Source organism: Marmota marmota, unplaced genomic scaffold (assembly GCF_001458135.2).
Source record: "Marmota marmota marmota unplaced genomic scaffold, marMar, whole genome shotgun sequence".
Taxonomy (NCBI): Eukaryota; Metazoa; Chordata; class Mammalia; order Rodentia; family Sciuridae; genus Marmota; species Marmota marmota.
This window is the reverse complement of record NW_026000222.1, coordinates 14,077,630-14,097,754: the sequence shown is the minus strand read 5'-3', so window position 1 is coordinate 14,097,754 and position 20,125 is coordinate 14,077,630. Positions and strand designations below refer to the sequence as shown.

The following is a 20,125-nucleotide window of genomic DNA, read 5'->3' as shown; positions in this document are numbered from 1 at the left end:
TATGAAATATCCAGACAAGGCAAATCCATAGATGCAAAATGGCAGAGGTGGTTTGAGAAGCTGGGGTGAAGAGGAGGGAGGGAAGGAAATGGGGCAGTGACTCCTAATTGGCATGAGGTTTCTGTTTGGGGTCATAAAAACACTCTGGATTTGGACAGCGATAGTAGCGCAACATTGTGAATGTTCTTAATTCCACTGAATTAGACACTTTAAAACGGTAACTTTTGCAGGGATTCCCTACCATTTTTTTTCTTTTAAAAAATCAAACCAGTTCTGAGAAAGCTCTGTGTGTCGTAGAGATGTGGGAAAGAGTTCACTGGGTCATCTCTTCAGCAGCTCAAGATTATTCCCCATACTTTCATGTTTCTTGGGCCAAATAACCACATCTCTGGTTTTAAGATGGAAATTCCTTTTAATTGTGCAGGCCAAAGCATACTGAGTATTTTCTTTCCTGTTTAGGTATGGTTCTATGACATATGACATACACACTACAGAATTTCTGTTGTGCTATCTCTAGCCTCCTAATGTGTATGAACCTGAATGCGGTCACACCACGTATCTTGCTGCATTCTGGGAATCCCATTCCACAGGGTGGGCAGTTTCAAAACTGCACCAAATATGGAATAGTCCAAATACCATCCGGGCTGGTTGGGAAGGACAGTATGATATGAAAGCTTTCTTTCTCAGAATAAAATTGGAAGAAACCATAACTTTTATACTCCAGAAATAGCTTGTGGACAATATAAAACACTAATCAACTTTTTTAAGTCTTATCATGTATATATTAAAAGAATTAGATTTTTTTTTAAGGTTGGCTATAAAGCCACCAGCAGGGGGAAGTATGCAGTGGGAAGTCTGGACCATCACTGGGGCCCCAAAATGTCTTGGGCTCCTCCGTAAACAGGGAGACTTCTTTTATGCCTTCAGTAGAGGGGAAAAAATAGCCCTATTGTGAGGCTGTGAGAGAAACAACCTTTAATCCTTGCAAAGCCCAATAATATTATGTATATTGACTGAAACCCCGTGGAGTGGGCCTGACGGGGTTTTTTCATTACCAGGGTACATTGTAACCTAGCTACCTTTGAAAAGTAACCAACATCGAGAGGCACTTGACATTTGCAAAGTATTATGGGTGTCCTCTCTATGTCTTCTCAAGTTCCCAAATTTACAATGGTCTTAATTTAAAAGTTAAGCCAGGGGATCAATTGCTTAGTGTAGGGCCAGGCTGCCCTTTTTAAAACAAAACAAAAAAATACCAAACCCCTGTGGGCCAGTGTGACCTGACTTCCTCATTCGGCTCAGGTTTGGGTGAGTCGCACACGTTGTCCTGTGTTTAATTTCGAAGGAAGGTGTCTGCACTCAAATCCGACGGTCATGTTCCACTCCTCCAGGTGTTGCCGCGACGCTCGAAGGCTGCAGCAGCTGGTAATGAGTTGGTGAAAATGAAAAAGGAACATAAGTAGCTTCTTTAGCAAATCCCCTGGAAATGACACGGAGCCCTGAGGATCGATACCATTGATCCACGGGAGGGCGAGAGCCCTGCTCCTTCTGACTCGCCTTCAACAGTCACAGCCCAGGGAAAACAGCAACATTATTACCGGCAAAACTGTGACCGAATCAACTGGGAAAATCAAACTCCAGCCTGCTTTCTGCTCCCTCTATTTGGGCAATGGCCATGGGTCAACATTAGAGCAAGGATCAGGCGGAAATCCCAGGGGAGAACTGAAGTGGGCCAGGGCCTTGGTTCCCAACATATCTTTATGACCTTCAATGATATTTGCACCACTGACTCCTCCTGAAACCCAGGTCATTGTGTAAACCAAGCCTCCCGAACTAGGAAACTGGGGAATTTGAGCACTTTTTTGAAAGCACTCAGATAATATTAGAACCTGTGGTGGTTAAATGGTCTATAAGGGTTTCCTATCAAAATCAGGCCAGCCATAATCATCACTACGTAAGTCCAACCTGTTTACCGTAGTCTAGTGTTGAGGCTCCAAAGATGAACAGGCTGACTCTTGACTCTGGAGTCCATAGGCTTTTGAGGGAGTCAGATCTCACAAGAGACATATCCAATATAAGAAGTTCTGATGCGGTAGATCACCAGCACGCTCTGGAAACCCACAGAAGGGAAATCAATTCAGTTGAGGAAGTTTTTGCAGAGAAACTGACCCTTAAGCTAGAGATGGGTTGGTAGGAACCTTGAATTATATGGTAAAGAGTTAGGATTTGTCCCAAAAGTAGCCAGAAACTATACAGCAAGGGACAAACAATTCCATGGCAGTTTAGGAAAGATAATTGAGGTAGCAAGTGCATCAGTCAGCAGTTGCCACAATAATGCTGCATAACAAACTTTCCCCAAACTGAGTATCTTAAAACAGCAAGCATTTCTTTTCCCCTGTGTGTCTTTAGACCTGCTTTGGCTCTACTGTACTCAGCTGGGATCAGGTGAGCTAGACTCCAGATTGCAAGATGGATTCAAGTCAACTGTACGCTCATCCTTCTCAGACCAGTCACTATACAAGTATAAGCATGGACAGAAAGATGCTTTGCCTCTTGAGGTCTCAGTCTAGAACCAGCCAACACACGGACACACACACACACACACACACACACACACGTTGCATTAACCACACCAAGTCACACAGCTGAGCCACACACCAATGCAATGAGGAAAGTCTCTGTCCCTCTAATGGGAAGAACCACAAAATCACAAGACAAAAGCTGTGGATGTATAATTCTCAGACACAGCGGGCATGAAGAATTGCGAACAGTGATTCATTCCACCACACCAGGGAGAGGACAAGCTGGGGGTGGAGAAACCGCAGGCGGCTTATGATATGTAGAGTCTGCGTCCGTGTAAAACAGAAGGAAACAATCCATTGAGCAAGCCCGAGAACTCTTCTGAAACTGCAGGGTCCAGGCAAGTTGGCCTCACTCACATATTTAGAACAGGGAGAAAACTGCAGCTAGAACATTATTAAATGGCTGGCTGAAACATTTAGGAATTCCCGGTTGAATTATAGCCTTGGCAGCAGCTGCCTTCCAGACCCATCTGGTTTGAATTGGCAAAAGTGCAGCTGTGCTTGTTGGTATGGGTGAGCCTCGCCTTTGAGGAACGGGCCTGCATGGAAGGGGTGGAGAAAGGATGGAACTGTTGTCATGAAAAAAAAAATGGGTAGAGAACAAAACAGAGCTACTGCCGTTATGCCTTGCCACACAGGAGCGGGCCTGTGGTTCTGGGCTGGAGGACAGCTTTGGGTAGGATTCCTGGGTCCCCTCTGCTACTCTTGAGCTGTCATACACAGTAGATGCTGTCACATCACATACTTGGGTTATGAATTGATTGTTTCACTTTTATGGGGCTGGCATAATTAGTTTCACATTTTTAATTTATAGCATCGGCTAAGCTTTTTAATCCGTTATTTATGGCAAAGAACTAAGAACTAAATTGCCTCTCCTGCCCCCTCAACAGAAAAAACGCCTCACTTCCATAGACTGTGATCAGTTGCTTAGCTGAGCCTGTGGCCTTCTTCAAGGAAAACTTGTCTCACAGAGGAGTTGCTGTGGGTCCTTTGGATTTCCTCCTCTGTGGATCCTGGAGGGGAAAAAAAAATTTAAAAGACTGAAACATTTGAATGGAGTGATGTTTCTCTGAAGCCATGAGCTGCTGTAGGAGAAAGTGAAGCTGGCAGGGATGAGAAATGCATGCCAGAAAATTTCCATTTAAAGAACGGCTTTGTGCGTGCTGTCTGTGGTACTCGGGTGTATCATTATTTTCTGGAAACAACTAAGGGATCTTTAGCACATAAGATGCAAGCTCCAAGAGCTGGGATACGTGCACATAGGTCTGAGCCTGAGCCAAAGGGTCTTGGAGGTTGGATGAGTCCAAGGGCAAAGCAGAGTTGCAGACTCCAAGAGCATCCTGATAGACATCTAGGTTATTTCACAAAGGGCTCTGGTGCATCGGGTTTGGCCTGGGAGGACATCTGGGAGGATTTGGGGACTTTTCCTCCTTTGCATTGAGGGCCACACCATAAGTCACTGAAAAACATCGCAATTGCCTGGGTAAGTCTGGGAAGTAGAATGCCTCGCACCTCTCACTAGCACTGAGATGGTATGAGGTCAGGATGGACTGCATCCAGCCTGGTAGCCCCAGCAGCAGCTGAGCTGCAACAGTTGCAACTTCAATCCCAACTTTGATCCTTCACCAGAGGAGCCCATCTGAGCTGGAGTGTTGAAGGGTTAAAGATGAAGCCTTAGGCAGCACAGGAGCAGTTCCTACAGGACAAAGGGGATACTGATCCTGAGCCGGGGTCCTGCCCCTAACCGTGCCCCCATCCAGGCTGAGGGGTCTGTGTTTACCGAATGTTAAATAAATACCAATTGAGTCGTATGTTTAATGAGGTGTATCAAACATGTAATAAGATACATATCTATTAAACAGTTGTGAAATCTCGGTAATATGTTCTTAATAATAAAGGGTACAGACGGCTTACAGATTGGACCAAAGAACAAAGACTACAGGAGCTTATGGAAGGAATAGAAGAGCCATCTTCTGAAAGCTGAGAAGACAGTGGATTTTCCTCCAGAATTTGATACATGTATCTGCACTCAACCAGAGCAAAAATAGGACCCAGGCCCATCAAGGAGAGACTATAAACTTCAAAACCTAAAGATGAGGAGAAAAAGCAACTCCAATGAAAGACAGAAAAATGGTTTAAAAACGTCAATGTTTTAAATACACCTTCAGGTTTTAGCAGTACGTAGTTCTCAATATCACACACATTTACCCCTTGAGTGTCCCCAAACTACAGAGATTTCACCAAGTATCAGAAAACAAAAGAGTCACATGATATGTAGGTGCAGATTATTAACTTGTTTTTCTGTCTCTAAAAAGTGGTGATTATCATATTATATTGCAATATGCTATTGAAGTTACCTCAGAAAACTACTATTGAAAACTGATCTCTTTCTCCTTGCACATGTAGGTCAAGCTCAGAGTCTGGTTAGGTGTGATTGTTTGCTAAGTAATTAATGCTTAGATTTCAGGGGGGAAAATGAGGGGGGAAGAAAAATTTGTGGTAGCCGGGTGTCTTAAAGAAAAAAATCCAAGAAAAGCACAAAGCTCAGGATTGTGCTTCCCAACCTTTCTCAAATCCTGGCACACAACAGAAATGACCCTCTTTGTTCATCACACTGGAATAATGGAAGGCTGTGTGCTTTCAGCCCAGGGCCTCTGATCCCTCAGGCCCATCTTGAAGGCAGAAGAATCCCTCTCTCATCACACAGTTTGGGGAACCATGTCCCATCCCAGAGAGACTGGGAGCTGTGGGAACTCATCATGTTCCATTTCTCAGATCAGAAACCATCCCAGCTTTGAAATGGTCAAAAAAGTAAGCGGATAGTAATAATTAACATTTTTATTACTTCCTGGGTACCTGACATTGTTCTAAGTGTTTGCATGTATTAACTTATTTAAACAACATAATAACTATGAAGTAGATATGATCTTTACCTCCACTTAAGAAATGAGGAAATTAAGGAGCATAAAAACAAAGTCATTGACCCGAGATCTCCAGCTGGTAGATGGAGTCTTTGAGATTTAAAGTCAGCCGACCTGGCTGCCAAGGGGATATTTGTAACTCCTACTCTAGATTAATACTCTACAAGGATTTTACAGTTGGGAGTCACCAAAAAAAAAAAAGCCATTTTTTACAGCATTATTAAGGTAAACACCAGAAGCAGCTCATAGCTTTGTCAACAGGCATACCAATGGGGGACAGATCAGCAGTTACTAAGAGAAACTCCATTTTGCCACGTACCTGTCACTTGGTCACATTCTACCACGGTGCCAGGGTGTACCCTTTCTGCCGTGCCTGTCTAGGATGTTCACAGTAGGCCTGTTTATCATAGCAAAATAATGTCTTACAAGGGGCTCCGGATAAACTATATACATGATAGAAATGGATAGTCTATATGCTAGCTCCCTAGGCAGCCTTTAAAAAGTATGACGTTAAGGTATATTCATGGGCATGGAAAGGTGCTCATAATATAATGTGTAAAGAAGATTCAAGTGACAAAACAACACATAGATTTTCTGATCTCATTTTCATTTAAAAAGAAGAGAAAAAAATAAATACGGTATGCATAGAAATAACAGCCTTATGGAATGGTCGTCAAATGTTTACAGCAGTAATCTCAGGATAAGGGAATTATTGGTGCTTGGCTTTTCTTTTTGTTTATCTGTTTTCTCTATACCTTTGCTCTAATGAGCATGACTTCTATAATAAAGATAACCTGAAACTTTAGAAAGAGAGAGAAAGGGAGCAAGAAGTCACCTGCCAAATTCGTACAGGAGGATTATGAATGTTCAGAGTCCATTTTAGTCTAAACATAGTTTTGCCAGACTGGTAATTTAACACCTTTCATTGTCATTGTTCTCAGCAGCAGACTTCTTTCCATAATAAAATCTTACCTGTAGCCTCAATATGTAGAAACAGATCAAAGAAGACTGTCCTGATAGAACGTGTCGCCCCCACCCCATCCACTTGCTGTCCCCCTCCCATACATCCCCAAGGCTCCTGGGTCACAGAACACTTCCCTGTAGCACCTACAGGAGAATCACACCACCCCCAAAAAAAGCATGCTTGGAGGGATTAAATGTATTTAAATAAAATTATTATAACAGAAATATTAGAAAACTCAATTGTAAAAGAAAACGGTTCCTTGGGGATTTAAATGTGAGCACATAGGCTCTTGCCAGGTGCTGCTCTTGGGGTGCTCCCTGGGGCGAAGCATGCCGCCTCCATCACTCATACAGGCAAACGTCCCTCTTTGATTTCTGTTCATTTTTACGTCGTCCTTACATTTTGCATTTAAATAAAAAAGTATAAATTTCTCTTAGCTGATAACTAGGGTATATAACCATTTAATACCCACTCGTCAGTGTCACTGGGCATTGACTTCAAGAAAAGTCCAGAAAACTAGTGCCCAGAAACCCTACTTTTGCACACTTTGCTCCAGCTTGCTCTCATGAGGTTTTTTTTTCCCCCCCCCCTCCCTCTAAGAGGCAACTAAGCTGAAACTGGTAGAAAATGATTTCAAAGAAAAAAAAATTCTTTCAATGAAATCTGGTCCCCATCAACCAACATTTGTGGCTGATAAATAATGGCAGGGTAAGACAGACCAGAACCAATTCACAACACTGCCCTGATGTGGACTTTGAATAGAAAGCCAGGGCCATGGGCTTCATCCTCTATTTCTCTAGAATGAACTCTCCTAGTCAAGCAAAGAGATACCTTTCTGCTAATATTTATTATTCAATCTCAAGACGAAAGCTAAGTACAGGCATCACATAAGAATTTAGCAGCCATCATTCATTCATTGGAGAGCTGTGGTTTTGTTATCTGTGCCTCCTGACTGCTCAGGAAACCAAAATGATATTTGAAAAAAAAAAATCTTTTGGAAAAAGAAGCTAAGATGTTCCTACCTCTTTCCTATTTCCATGGTTTTCTGTAGTTCTGCTCCACAGAGGAGTAGCCTCATGGCTCTTAGAAAGGATTAATTGTGACACCCCAAGCTAGGCTCTACTGAGCTGAGCTGAAACCTTGTTCCGTATGCTACAGGTTATTAGGGGTTAGCCGAAAGAATGTGCATTTATTTACTGAAGGTACTTTATAAATCAATACCTTGTTTTTGAATTCAGGTCAATAGGAATAACTCTGAAACACAACCAACAACTACAGCAACCCTAAAACAGCACTTTCAACTTATTGATTTTTAGAAAAGTATCTTTTCCTGGCATTATTCACACACCCTTGATAAGCAACTCAATACAATCAAAAAATTTAATGGATTTTTTTATCCCCAAAATATATATTTATATTTTTTTCAACATGTCTTTGAATTGCAGCCAGTTAGGTTCTTTGGAAAAGATAAGTTTGACGGGGAGAGAAGTGAGAGTTGGCATTCGTGCTGATTCCTTCCTCCTATGCTGTCAATCTTAGAGTGGAGCTAACCAGATCCAACAGCCATTTACCACTTAATTTTAGTTAGTATTTTGGTGATTTTCGGTATTTCTCTGCTTTTGCTGCAATTTATATTTCTTTTCCTTCAACAGCATTTATCAAGCACCTTAACTGAACAAGGTCTTAATCGGGGTACTTCAGAAAGCAAATATAGTCAAAATACTTCTTACCTTCCTTCCAGCCTGAGTAGTCTTAATCTGGGTATCCACAGACTTTAGGGTGTTAGTGAACCTACCCCCCAAGTTATTTATAGCCTTGTTGGGTGGGTGTACCATGTGTGCATGCTCATTTCTTATAGAAGAGAGAACATGCATAGTTCTTGGGGGAACCATGACTCTGGAAATGTACCCATTGGTCTAGGGCAGCGTTCTCAAGATAAGAGAACTGCTCTAGGGAACCCCTGGGTTTTCTATAGTATTGGAGGTCCAAAAAATTGACATATTAATAGAAAGAGATTGATCAGCTTTTCCACTTCATTCCTTCACAACATACAGTGGAGTTTTCCAGAGAGTACATGACAGTTAATAGTGCAACAGATTGAATGCAGAAGGAAACCTGTTTTATTACTAAATCAGATAGAGACTTACAAAAATGTGAATTGATGCTTTATGTGGCCCGAGTACTTGTCCTTTCCAAAACTCAGGTGGAAATTTAATCCACAGTGTTCGGAGTTGGGGCCTAATGGGAATCACGTGATGAGGACTCCACCCTCAATGAATGGATCCGTGCCTATTGACAGGTCTTATGGGGGCCAGGGGCATAACTCAATGGTAGAGCAGTTACCTGGCCTGTGCCAGGCCCTGGGCCAATCCCCAGCATCACAAATAAAGGCTCATGGGAATGGGGCCCAGCTCTGTTCTGTTCTTCTGCCATATGAAGGTAGAGCATTCCTGCCAACTGGGAGGATGGAGCATTCAAGGCACAACCTTGGACCCTCACCAGACACCAAGCCAGTCACTGTCTGGATCTATTAGAACTCTCAGCCTTCGGAACTATACAAGATAAATTTCTATTTTTTATAAATGACCTAGTCTGTGGTATTCTGTTACATCAGTACCTACAGACTAAGGCAATGTCACTCTTCTCACTAAATTATTTTGGTTTGAGAAATACCATTATTTTCATTGAAGTTTATTATATTGCTATATAATGATGGATTGTTTTATTTTTAATTGAACTAAAAAATATTTTTTTAATTTCTCCATTTCAATCTCTAATATAGTAATAGATATAACCCAGATAAACAAAAACTCTTTGGCATTACATCATAGTTTTTCAGAGTATAAACACGGAGGCCCCCAAGACCAAAAAAAGGTTTTGAGAATTGGTACTTGAGAAAATTCTGGCTTTTTCTGAGCAATACTAACAGTCAAGAGTAAAAATAAAATTATATGATGTGGTCATTAATTTATAGATAGATAAACAGTTTTCTCATATACTCAATTGAACAAAATGGCAAATATTTGACCAAATTGCTTACAAAAAAATGGTAATTTCATTGGTAAAACCCAATAAAAAAGTTAGTAACCTTCTAAATGGGTTGCTGTTACTTTGACATTTCACAGTTTGTTGAGAAAATATTGGTGGAAGCGTTTTACTGTTTTATCTGCATTCTTTTATCCAGATTTCTTTTTGTAAAATAACATTTTTCTTTCTTAATTATTTCCATTATTTCTGATTATGAAAGTAATACAAAAAAATGTATAATTCTAGGCACCCATAATCCCACCATCCAGACATAGCTATCTGTGTAGGATTTTTAGTAATACAGTACTTCCACTCTGTTTTCTAGGCATATTTTACCTATAAACAAGCATGTTGTATTTTTAATATTGAATTCTACTTTTGTCACCACTGTTCTATAAACATTTTTCATTTCATTTAAATTGTCTTGTTAAACGTTTTTTCCTGATTATAAAAATCAACATGTACATTTTTCAAATATCTTTAAAAATGTAGAAAACTGTGAATAACCAAATCACATGAATGTGATTAATTAATTAATTAATTCGGCACCACCTAGAATAATGGTTCCTATGATTTGGGTATAAATTTTTCTATTGGTAGACATATTGTTTGATAGCCTTAGTATATTGTTATGAACATCTTGGGGCAAATAAAATAAATAAAACTCTTTTTTTTCTTCTACTGGATTTTTTGTTTTGTTTTTGTTGTTGTTCTAAGTAGTTATACATGACAGTAGAATGCATTTTGACACATAATATATAAATAGAGTATAACTTCTCATTCTTCTGATTGAACATGATGTAGAATTACACCAATCGAGTAATCATATATGCACATAGGGTCCTAATGTCCAATTCATTCTACTATCATGCCTACCCCCATGTCCCTTCCCCTCCCTTCTTCTCAAAACTGGAATCACCTCAGTGCCACTAATGGTGATAAAACACAGCACATAGCAGAGAGAGTGCTATAGAGGACAGTGGCAGTGCCCACCATTCTGCATATTCCTCCAGGTAGAACTACTGAGACCAAGGGCATGGAGATTACCTTTGCTTCTTTTATTGCCAAATTGTTTTCAAAAAGGTTGTCCCAACTGACATTCCTACCTGCATGCTTGAGTGCCTATTTCACCTCCCTGGGCCAGTATTGGGCTCTCTCTCTCTCTTTGTCTCTTACTCAATGTCTCCTTTCCTTAACCTCTTCTCTCCTGTTTTCCACAATAACTTCATAAACAGAATGTTCCCCTGTTTCAATGTGCGTGACTTTGATGTTTACTGATGTTGAAACTGTTTTCCCAATTATCGTTTGCCAACCAACCCCTGGCTTTGCCTCTGTATTGAGTCACTTTTCTTTTCAAGATGGCTGATTCACATTGGCGTCAAACTTTGATATCCAGTCAGTAGTTATGAAACTGGTGTAGCCAGCTGGACCACAAGGGTACTGAACTCACTCTTTTGGCTTCATTATTATCTATTTGCTAACCAAACGGACTAACTAGTCACTGTTAGAAATATTTCTGGCGAGAAATACAAAATGTTGAAACCACAAGTAACCTTCTCTGGTAAATACCCAACTACAGCCTAATTTTGTGCCCTGTAATTTAAGAGGAAAGTGAATAACTTATACTTCAAAAAAAAGAGCAGTAACAGAAGAGTAAACTTGAAATTGGTCCTATTTACTTACTTAGGAAGCCCTAAACCTGTCAATCATGGTGGCTAAGCCCTGAACCTGTAAGCCTTGCTGGCTCTCTTATTCTCAGCAACCTTTCTCTGTCTACACACATCAACATATTTGAAATAGTATACCCCAAAAGAGAAAGGCCATGTCTAATTCTCTTTTTGTACAATTCTGTGCAAATAGATACATCTAACATTCTGTTTTTATAATCCTCTCTCAGTATCCATTTGGAATTGGTTCCAGGCCCCACCCCTGCAGATACCAAAATCTGAGGATGCTTAAATCTCTTACATAAAATAGTGTACGATTTGAGTATAACTTATTTTCCTGTATATCTTCCCATATGATTTTAATATCTTCCTGCATACTTGAAAACATGACTTAGGATGCCTAACAGAATGTAAATGCTATGCTAATAGTTGTTATACTGTATTGCTTAGGGAGTAATAACAAGGGAAAAAGTCTATACATGCTCAGTACAGGCACTGTATATATAAACACACATTTTTTTAAAATCTGTGGTTGCTTGAGCTCACAGATTCAGAGCCTATGGTTACAGAAATCTCGTGATATGTACTTTGAGATAGCAGCCATATGTAGGGCAGAAAAAAGAAAGGTAAAAAGAATCATGGGAAATACATTTAATTTTTAAAGTACTAAATATATGATAATAGGGAGAGGACTACAGCTGCCAGTAAGAGTCATTGAATGGAAAACCTCAAGATATCCTCCTATGACATAACCAAGCTCTGGCCTGGATAGGAAAGGATAGTGAACTCTAAGCATCCCTAGGGATATGAAGAGATCAAAATTGAAAGGAAAACACCCTGACATAAATGTCTAAAAACAGCAGACTCCCTGTTTTCCTGTGTTCTGTTGACCAGATCTCTTCATTAACTACCTCCCAAGCTTCTCCAGTATCAATAGTGGTTCATAATGATGACCTGGGGCACAGCAAGATCTTGAAGTGCCCTCTGACTCATCAAAGAAATATTAAATTAAATGTATTTTGTTGTGGTCTAATTATTTTAAAATTGGTAATCCATGTGTGGCATATATGGTAATTCCCTATTAATCCAATATTTGATTCAACCAGAGCAGTATTTGATTTTAATCCATTTCCCAACCAGGGTGAAGAGTTGATGCTTGTTTTAAAAAACGTCTCGGAGCATGCAACCGTCGCGTCTCTATTGTATGTCGCTTGAGGAATTTACATAAGCACGGCTGAGCATCAGTTGTTTCCTTGCTCTTCGATAAAAGTTCATTTTTAAAACCTCAAATTGCAATTTGTCAAAGTCCATTTGCCAGTACTTTAACAATTTCAGCCAAATTGTAAATTGTATAACTGTCTGCATCATTTGCATACATAATCATGTTAGAGTGATGGTCTAATCTAGGCACATCATTTATGAGAAGAGGGAACAATAGCAGCCGGCTTCCAATTCTTGGGATACTCAGAGTAATTTATTACATGGCTGATGTTTTCTTTCTAATTTCCACAAAATGATCTCTTTTAGAATGATGAGCAGTAAGAACTGCTGTCCCTTGTGTATTGTCTTTACTGCTTTCCTAATCTTGAATTGAGAGCAAACATGAGCACCATGTTACCTGTCTGCATCACACACACACACACACACACACAGAGTCATTCAGTCCAAATGATATCACAAGAGTTCAATGAAACAACATCCTCCCCAAATGGTACCCCTGTGTTAAATTAATTTAATCTGTGGGTCTCGTTATTGAGGATTCTTTTCTGTGCATTGACAATTTGCCAATTGCTCACTTCCTATTTCTAATCAATCTTGCAGATAATTTACCAGCCAACTAAATCGTTTTACTGGCCTATCATACTCTTCCACCCGACAGAGAGCAAAAGTAAATACAATCAGTCTTGTGTTGCGCCATCAGAAATTTATGATGACCCCAGGCAAGTAGCTTTCTGCAAGACTAATTTATGTGTAGTCACATCTGTCACTGTGGCACTTGGACACGTCCTAGGCTTTTTTATTAGTTATTCCTGGTAACAACCCCATGAGATCACAAGGTGGGTCGTATATGCACCCTTTCTCGAGAAGCTTCTGAAACGGTATTGTATGCCTACATTTGAGGATTCAGCCCTCAAATCAAGAGAAGGGTCTGGACCATAAATCAGGGTCACCTCCAGCCTTAGAATCTTGGCCAGGCCCAGATTCATCATTGCCAGTATTAATCCTTCCCCCATGATAAACACTGGAGCTCAGAAAAGGAAATCATTTTTCTGAAGTCATACAGCGTTTGCATGGCAGTAAGGCCAGGCTCTCCTTTAAGTCAGTGGTTAACACAGATTCACACAAACCTGGATTCGAATCCTGACTCCTCCATGTACTAATGGTCTGACTACGGGAGTTTCCTACCTTCTTTTACATCACTGTCGACCTCTTTAAAATGAGGGAAGCAGTGCCTGAGTGTGGTGATGCACAACTGTAATCCCAACCACTTCTGAGGCTGAGGCAGAAGGATCAAGTTCAAGGCCAACCTCAGCAACTTGGAGAGGACCTGTCTCAAAAAGGAATATTCTATAAGGGTCTGGGGATGTAGCTCAGTGGTAAAGTGCCTCTGGGATCAATCCACAGTAGCAAAAAAAAGAAAAATGAATTCAACCCCCAGATGACCACGGGATCCATACCCATTCTTTGGGCAACAGAAACCCTTGTTCTTAGGATACCGCACAATAGGGGGAAAAACTCAAGTTGTCCTTCTTTCTCATCTAAAAACTTGCTGTTTGGTTACTGGAAACATTTTGAAAACTTTTCAATTCAAGTTGAAAATAACAAACATGATAATAGAATTTTAAATAATTTTAGCTTAAAAATACTTAAGTGTAGACAGAGAAAAATTGATGAGCCTCTGCTGAGTCAGAACACATCCACAGGGTCTCAGCTTTCATCTGCAAGCCAAAAACTACCAGATCATACTTTCCCTCCTGAGTTACAGATATTGTCCCTGACTCAAATGCAAATCACACTCGGGTACCAACCAACACTAGTGAGTGGTAGTTTGATACCTATAGAGTCTTGCACAGTGTTCCTACAGTCCATAAGTGTTCATAGGTGTCAGCAAGTGCTGTGAGGCTCCACAGATCAGCACCTTTTTTTTTTCTTTTTGATACTGGGGATTAAACCCAGGAGCACTTCAGCACTAAGCTACATCCCCAGTCCTACTAATTTTTTATTTTAAGACAGGGCCTCGCTAAGTTGCCGAGGCTTGCCTCTAACTTGAAATCCTCCTACCTTGGCTTCCTGAGTTGCTGGAATTATAGGTGTTCACCACCATTCCCAGCAGATCAGCATACTTCATATCCAAAGCTGAGAAGATTCTCCTCTTCGGTTTGAGATTTGTTTAAATAGCTTTGACATAATGCCATGTAAAAAGTTTCCTTTGATGTTTATAGAACAGGAACAGATAGGCACCCACCTTGGATGAGGTATCTTTCAAAATAAAGAAACCTCGAATCCTTACCTTAAAGAGCTTACACTCTTTCTAAAGAGAGGGTAGGGCCTATCCATAACGCAAATGGAACTGTGAGATTCTTTTTTTAATCTATGTAAATTGCAAGGGGACTGGATGGGTCTTGGAACTTTCCAGGGGAAGTAGATGAGAGCCGGACCTTGAAGGATTAGATCACACTTCCTTCCTGCCAGCCATCTATCTGTCCACGCACCCTTCCTGCTGAGCACCAGGCACTGATAGGAATACAAAGTTAGTGGGTGCTTAGTCTTGGGCCCCAAGGCCACTCCAGGCATATGGAAGAGATGCATGGGCCCATCAATCAATGACTGCTGGCCAGAGGAGTGGCACTGATGAAGTGGGCCCCAGCAGGCTCAAGGAGTATGGAGGAGGGTCTTCTAACAGGAATGAGAGGTAAGGGAAGGCTTTCAGAAGGAGACAATTAGAAAACTAGGTTGAGAAGAGGAAGAAAAAGAAAAACAGGCTATGTCAAGGCATGGAGGCCAAAAAAAAAAAAATGGGGGGGGGTGGAGGCTGATGGCACCCCAAGTAGTTCAGAGTGTGCAGGAGGGCTGGGGATGAAAGCACAGAAGAGTGGGCGGGATAGTTAAGACTTTGATGGGGGTGAAGGAGAGTGAAGAAGGTGACCATTCCAGACAGAAGGACCTGCATAATCAAAGGCACAGAGATGTGAAAAGCACATTACATGAAAGAAGACCAACAAGCAGTCCAGTGTGGCCGGAACAGAGGGGAGCAGAGAGAGGAGACTGGAAAGGTAAAATGGGGCCGAGGTCCATCCTCCTGCTGTGGAATTCCTGTCTGGGTCCCTCTGCGCCATCTGGCTGGCCTGGTTCTCAGTGTTACAGTACAATCATTCTACTCCAGCGGCCCACACATCTTTCCCTGCCATACTGATGGTTTTATGACCTTAATTTTGACTCCGGGCCAAACTGGCCATATGGCTGGGCTGCCTTAGCAGAGAAACCCTTTGAGCCATTTGCCCTGGGTACTGTTCGTATTTTCTTCTCGGCTTCAGATTTCTCTTCCATGTGGCTTTTGATTGGCTTCATATTTGGGCCAACAGTGGATGTCAGAAAAAAGATGGTTAGGAAATAAATACCTAAGAGATAGTTGGTTCCCAATGAACGCATTCTTTTAATGATGTTCATTCTAGAGAATTCCAAGGGCTAAGAAATCCTGGGTCGAGCCCAGATTTTGGCCACATCTATGAATTCTAACAGGGGTAGTATTCTTTCACATCGTCTGAGGTAAGACATGATGGTCGGCTCAGCAGCTTTGGAGTGAATAAAGTGAGCTTAGATCTTTTGCATTTAAATGCCTTTTTGTAGACCGTGATCCTATGAGTCACAGAGAAAGAAGACTCTTCCTGTTGATTTATGACCTTGGTGTTTTCTGGGAATTTTGTCCATCTTAGGAGAACAGCCTGATCATTTTTAGATTGCATTGAATTCCACAGAAATATGGCATGCCATAAGTACCTTTCATTTTTTAATATATAGTAAGCATTAATAACTGACAGCAGTTCTTTCTAATAAGTTTAGTCTAATAAGTGCCTGCTATGGACCCAGCTCTTTGTTTGATATTGAAGATGCTGATGAGACACAATCCCTATACTTAAGGAGATTTCATATAATTCAGTATGACCCGAAACAAACAAAAAAGTAGTAAAACTTCCTCTCCATTCTCATTTTTAAGGATTTTTTTTCAACATCTCTTATAGTGGGTTTCTCGTACCAAGGCAGTTACGGGGTCAAGCCTAAGATGTTTTAGCAGCATTTTCTTCTCAGATGAAGGACAAAATCATTAAATTCCTTTTAATTCTGTGAACCTGCCCAAATATTCCAGACTTATTTCAGAACAAAAGGAAATCAATTTGAAACACTCAGACCATTCAGAGACAAAATGGCCCTCATGAGGCAGGGCACTTTGGGTTAAGACAAACTAGAACCAAATTCACATTAGCTGAAGTAAAGGTGAGAATGTATTTATTCATATACTAAAATACCTGGGGTAGGGAGCTTCGGGCTCAGCTGGATTCCACAGCTCCAACAATAACATCTGGCTCACTCCTCAACTCTTGCCACCCACTTTGGCTCCATTGGCCTCCATGTTTGCCTCATTTCCAGGTGCACCAGTTGCCTATAATCCCCCCCGGCAGCTCCAAGCTCATACTCACCCACACAAGCTCCTCGAGGAGAGAGGGTCCCCAAGGTAGTTCCAGCAAGAGTCCTGGTATTGGTTTTCCTGTCCCCAGCTTGGGTCTTTAACTGTGGACAGAGTGGTGCAGTCACCAGGTGGCCAGGCTTGGGTCAACCTAGAGCCAGGGGTAGGATTTGCCCCACTCAAACCAAATGATCTGAGAGGTGCCTCCTTGACCAAGAAATCTCCAGTGAGACTTCTCAAAGTAGGGGATGGGAGCATACCGGGGGCAACCACCATTCATCACACTTACCACAGCAAATCCTCACTTTTGGAAAACCAGGCAGCATATCAGTGAAGGGCAGATGACAATTAATTGTAATAAATGTCATCGGTCATAGTCAAAAGGCAAAACGTTACCGAGAATTTGGGGTTTGTTTTTTAATCTTCCAATGCCAAATAACTCTTTTGATTGGATTATTTTCACTAATTTTAACAAATTAAAAAATACTTGGCCCAGATGCTACCTAAACACACTTCAATATTAAAAACAAACAAACAAAAAAAAAACTTCTGCAATTGTGTGGATTGGTTAGGTTGATTGTTTTGGAACCATCTAGAAATGGTTTTCAGGTCATAGAGTTAGGTAAGCTACATGATACTGCATAAACAGCCTGACATTTATCAGGTTGTTTTTCTCCAGACCATGACTTCCCCATAAGGCCAATGTAAAATACACTCCTTCAAGGGATCCTTCATTTAATGTCATTTTGTAGAAGCAAAGAGAGAATTCAACCCTATCTTTGGAGGAAAATGCATCACATTATTTTACCTATGATTATTTAATAATATTAAATTTTTCCTCCAAATTTATCAATCACCTTCTCACCATAACTCCATATAAAATAAAAATTCATAAAGGGTTGTTATAGGCAAAACAAATACACACACACACACACACACATTCCCTAGAAATATTTAATAACTGGGGGCTGGGGCTGGGGCTGGGGCTGTAGCTCAGTGGTTAAGTGCTTGCCTCACATGTGTGAGGCACTGGGTTCGATCCTCAGGACCACATAAAAATAAATAAAGATATGTGTGTCCATCTACAACTAAAAAAAAAATTTTTAAGAAATATTTAATAACTGAATAACATATTTACTTTTTAATTAAATTTATTTTTAAACTAATACCTAAAAACATGAACGTTATTTGTATTCATGGAGTACCATGTGATGTCTCAATACATTGTGTAATCAGGCTACATGTATCTATCTCCTCAAACATTTATCACTTCTTTATGGAAAAACCATTCAGAATCCTTTTGTGCCTTTTGAGATACACATTTGCTCCTTGCAGTCACCCTGTGTTGCAGGGGCCCCCTGGAACTACCCACCCCCATCTGATCACAACTTGTACACCCAGCCCCATCCCTCCCTCCCTGCTTTCCCCAGCTCCTTAAAAAAAAAAAGGAATCTATATTTTAATTATAAACTTTTATAGCAAAATAATAAAGTCTGTATGTAAGACTTCAGAAGTCTAATAATGAAATATGATTTATTACTATGAATCTAAATTCAATCTTTCAGGAAAAAAAATGATTATTTTAAATTTCATATGTCCCTCCTTATAACACTGGTATGATTTACCCAAACAAGAACTCTCCTGAAGATACTTATCTTTTTCTTTTTTTGTTTTCTATTTTTTCCATTCCACCTACATTTTCCTTGGCTTCCATATTTTTCTGAATGGAACCTGTATACAACAAAGGCAAACATATTTCACAAATTGAGGAGCGTGGTGATTAGTTTTCAGTAAGATCATAATAAATCCAGCATCAGGCTGATTTCATAGGCTTTTGTTTTAAGTACTATTAACATACAAAACACTGTTGGCACCATTGCCAAAGTGAAGGTTGCCTGGCGGTGTGCAGCGCCAGGACCGTGACAGCTTCCGCTCTGCAGTCAGCATGGTCCATCCTCCTGCTGTTGTGCCAACTCTTGTGATGCATTCACCCTGGCTTCCCAAAGGTACTTGCTTGAGCGATGAGATTCGCCCATTTTTCATCATTCCAGAAAAGCCAGAAGCCGGCTGTCTCTCTGGTGGACTCGGTGATCTTACCTGGAGGTGTTAAGAATTGCTAAGGGCTGTAAGGACCTGTGTAAATTACAGCCATGCAGAGAGGCGTTGAAAAATCAGTAAGTAATGAAATAGTACTGGAGCGAAGTAGCCAAGAGAGCAATGGGTGGGAAACTCCCAAGGATGCAGTTTCATTTTGTCAAAAGGTAAAAGAAGATGTTCTGATGTGTTTCTATAAAACGGGCTTCCTTGGAAATGAGAAGGTTTGGGCATGAATAGTGGTAGTGTCTCTCTGGTGTGCCACAGGAGCACAGGGGACTGTGGATTTCTTGGCACTACAGCTTTATTTAAATTATGCATTATTATTCCAAGACAGCAATAAGTATGGCATGTCTTTCAGCACCATGGGAGTCTGCCCCTTGGCTGGTTTTCTGTGCTTGTACTTGGATGCTCAAGTACACCCCATTTCCTCCAAACTCTACATAGCCTACATTGACTACCTTCATCCTTCTGATCAAGGTTGGCAACATTCCCCAAGAATGCACTGGTGTGGCTGAACCTTCATCAGTTCCCAATGGCTCCCCTCTATTCATGGATGGTTGTAGATAGGTGTAGGGTAGAGGTTGAAGCATTCTGTCTAAGCCCAATAGCCAAATGGAAGATTCATAATGTTGAGAGTCTCAGAGTTGATATTTAAATCTACTGATATCTTTTTTTCTTTTTGAAGTTACAACCTATCTATGCTTGTGATGTTCCTAGTTTGTTTGGAGATAGCAGAACTGATTTTTATAAAAAGAAGATTGTGGAGTATTTGAATATAACAAAGAATTAGATGGAGGGGAGGAATCCAGAGAGGCGTTGAAAAATTTGGGCAACCTGCCACCCTCCTTCTTCTAAGTGAAGGTCTCAATTCCTCTCTGCCCTTTCCAATAATGAGTGATGGCCTTCGCCCTTCACATGCCCATCTGGAGTATCACAGATGCTTCTGTAGCAGGGGATGAGCCACCAGCCAAACATAAAGGTCTGGATCAAAAGATAGTCATAGAGATATCACCTAAAAGCCCAAGATGATGGAATTATATTTGCACTTGTGTTCTTTCTCTCTCTCCCCACCACCTGTTTCTCTTAATGTAGCTCCTATGTTTCTCAGTAGACCAATGAAAACCAGAGAATGTTCCCAAGCTGTCTTTTGGGTTAGCTGGTATCTCCAGCTATGGGGGGGGGGG

At 40.8% G+C, this 20,125-nt stretch overlaps 1 long non-coding RNA gene across 2 annotated transcripts; it reads right to left on the bottom strand.

Annotated features, from left to right (window-relative positions):
* Positions 1–389: 389 nt before the first annotated feature.
* Positions 390–14,753, bottom strand: LOC107150937. 2 transcript variants are annotated; one of them, XR_007343617.1, is made up of 4 exons: positions 14,444–14,753; positions 3,487–3,595; positions 1,966–2,110; positions 390–1,422 (listed from the first exon to the last, which is right to left on the bottom strand). It is a non-coding gene; the product is annotated as an uncharacterized LOC107150937 (long non-coding RNA). The 2 variants fall into 2 exon arrangements; XR_007343618.1 differs by lacking the exon at positions 3,487–3,595.
* Positions 14,754–20,125: the final 5,372 nt, after the last annotated feature.